Source organism: Porites lutea, chromosome 1 (genome assembly GCF_958299795.1).
Source record: "Porites lutea chromosome 1, jaPorLute2.1, whole genome shotgun sequence".
NCBI lineage: Eukaryota > Metazoa > Cnidaria > Anthozoa > Scleractinia > Poritidae > Porites > Porites lutea.
In genome coordinates this window covers 25,271,310-25,274,604 of record NC_133201.1, presented here as the reverse complement: position 1 = coordinate 25,274,604, position 3,295 = coordinate 25,271,310, and the positions used below count along the sequence as shown (strand labels likewise).

Here is a 3,295-nt window from a genome sequence, read left to right as displayed (position 1 = left end):
TATGGTTTACATGTAAGAGGAATAACCCCTCTGAGGAAGTTAAACTGTGAATTTCTGTCGCCTGATCATGCGCTCAATATGAACCCCTGTCAGGTTGCAACTCGTCTTGTGCAAGTTGATGCTCGTGCAGATACATTATTCTTGCGCATCATTGGGGGTGCAATTAGTACAGTGTCATGTAAAGCTAAAAGATCTTGAATGTTAAAGCCCTTATCAGCCATTACAGCATCGCCAGGTTCAGTTTTTCAAGGAAACCACTAACATTTACAATCTCCTTGTCACTGATTCTTCCACTATACAATTTTGAGACAAAATTAAAGTGCAAAATAGCAGACAATGAAATGAGTAACTTAAATGTATTTAAGGACTTGTATTGACTGTAGGTAGAACTTTGGCTGGACGGTTTACCTGGTTTTCCAACATAGAATTCTGTACAATCTATTATTGCTCCCAGATTTTTAAGGCTATTCTTTTGGAAGCAATTGGGTTTTGACATCTCTCACAATTCCTCCTTTGTTGAGAAAGGTAAAAGAAATTCCAACTCCTTTTCAAGAAATAAAATCCAAGTTATAAATATTCTGCTTCCAGTCCCTGTAGTAATACCGAAGATATCTCACAGCATTTCAAGACTTGGGTTCCTTCTTAGTCTAACAAGAGTAAACACAAAGTGTTCTTTGGTTGTCAGCTTGGCAAACTCTTTCATGTGGGGCTGGGTAACAGAGTTATAAGTCAACAAAACGTCAAGTCTCTGAAATAGACTACCTTTATTACTTGTCCTGGAGCTTTCCAGTCTTTATTTTCGTGAACCTTTCCACACGTTCATGCACAGGTCGTTCAAAGAGCAGATAACTATCCAGCGGATGAAATGTATCAGCTGTAATGCATTTTGTCAGCTGGATAGCGACTTACCCGCTCTTTGAACAACTGGGACCTGAATGATCTAGGCGATCGGCTCAAATTATGAGGAAACATTGCTCAGACGAGCGATGAGAGCAGAACCACAATTCCCAATGCTTTGTCAGCTTTTTCTAATATAATAACTCATTCCCACCAAAGCCCAAGTTCTCTAGAGGAGATGCGACTCCAGAGGTGATAGGAGAGCTCAAAATAGGCAGGAACACAGAGTAGCGATGGCGTGGAGGTGGAATAGTCGCCGATGCCTCAGCAGTTCACGAAAAGACAAAATACACGCGAACTGAGAAACTCGGGTAATATGGTTGTGGTCAGCAGCATTATTTGCCATTACCCTAATTGTGATTGGGTTGGTAGCATTAAAAAACAGAATGTTTCTTCACATGGGCATTAACGAGAAATTTGGTGGGAAATTCGACTTTATCTCATAAAAATGTATCTTTCAATGTAGGAGCCATTCCTTCTTTCCAGTAATTCTAGTCTTAGATTCATTTTTTTATTCAACACATTGTAGGTAGTCAAAAACAGACTGAATTCTTTTTCTTAAGTTTTATGTCTGACAAGGTTAACCTACAACGTATATGGTTGACCAAGAATATCATCTAATGGCTTGAATCCATACGTTTGACCACAAATAAGAAAAATTAAGAGGACCTCGTCACCTTGATTCGGTCGACGTCTGTAATTGACAGTAAAAGTAATTTTAACCAACCAAAGTGCAGCAGAATATTCCGCAAGTGAACGAAGTGACTTAACGCAACTCCCTTAACTTTCGAGTTTTCTTAAGTTAATTGCGCAATAGGCCAATGCCTATGCGCTGTTGATAACGTTCTGTGATATATATCAGACACAGAGGCCATAACAACACTGAAAGAAATGGATAGTTTGGCTTCTTTCCCTTACTTGACAGCTCACGTAGTTTTCGGGCCAAAGTGTGTTATCATTATAAGTCATAAATAGGGTCCAAAAGGACAGTGTATAGTTGGCAAGACTTGTCGATGGTAGTGGGCGTGTCTAATCCCTCGTCTTCCATTATTATTTCTCCCAGATCCTTGAAGGCAGGACAACATCCTTTTGCTTGTGGTCACGTTGCGCACATTTGGTCTGCAATTTCAATTTTGTCTACGTCAATCAGGGTAGAATAATCTTGCGCACCTTTCAGCTCCGGAAGAAAGTAAAGAATATCTGGCTTCTCAGAAGGGGATTCCAGATTGGCAGATGGTCTAATTCTTTGACCATTCCACTCCAGGACAACTCTTTGTAGCTCTTCTTGCATCAAATCCATGAAACAGAATTTTAAGCATTCTCGATGTATAACGTTCTTATCATTGTACAAACCAGAATCTCTTAAATTCTTAAAATACTCTATCCACCAGTCTGCACATCCCTGTCTCAAACGTCCCCACCATGCTTCTATTCTTTGATTTGAAGTTGATTTTCCGTAAATGAACTCTATTCTCCCGAAAAATCATCCTCAGAGGACCTGCGAAAGAATCGTTGAATAGCTGCCACGTTCACCATCTCAGTTCCCCTGTCTCCCAGAATAATGCGTACAGTAGCTCCTAACTGCCTAACACAGTCAAGGTAATACTGAGCTACTATTTTGGGGTCGTTATTTGAAGATGCTACCTCAAGCCATAAAATTCTTCTATTGAAAGGTTTCAATTTGTCATAACCGTCTATAGACCCTTCTTCGAAGTCTATGCCTTGATCGGTGTTCCACTCCTTCAGGGTCAAAGACCTTCAATACATGTCGAACAACGTCTCTCGTAGTAACAAGTCCGTAATGATTCACGAGTCTCTAGTGCATTGTTCTGTACCCAAGAAGACTACCGCTTCCCCTTAATTCCCCTTGCACTACCTGTACTTTTTCATCTAGGTCGCTTTGAAAGCAACGTCTTCTACACCCCAGCCTCCTTAGAATCCTTTTCAAATGTTTCAGACTAAAACATAAACCATGCACACTTGCAAGGGACAAAACAGTTTCTTGAGCAGCAAATTCAAGGTTAATGTAGGTTTCAATTAGTTTGTCTTGAGCAAGAGCGTTACCTCTGGTTGCAGGCAAATAATTCGAAAGCACTCCCCTTGAAGTTGTGCAAATAGCTGCTAAAAGGAATATTGAACAAATCTTCATTGCTACAGCGACTGTCGAACTTGTAGGGGAGGAAAAAAACCAGAACTCCTTGAAGAGGAAGTTGGTGTATAAGACATGCACAAGTGGTGCGCCTGCGATTTGTATTATGCTGATAGTGAAAATCGCACTAAAAGTGGCACTAAAAGTGGCACGAAAATAGAAAAGATGTGTGTCTCTTATAGGGCTCCGTAGTTCTGTTTCCTAACAACGCAATTGTAAAACAACAACACCAAACATGCTGACACTTTT

The 3,295-nt window shown here is 40.3% G+C and overlaps 1 pseudogene; it reads right to left on the bottom strand.

Annotated features, from left to right (window-relative positions):
• Nucleotides 1-2,209: 2,209 nt before the first annotated feature.
• Nucleotides 2,210-3,046, bottom strand: LOC140936524 (uncharacterized; annotated as a pseudogene).
• Between the last annotated feature and the right edge of the window lie 249 nt (nucleotides 3,047-3,295).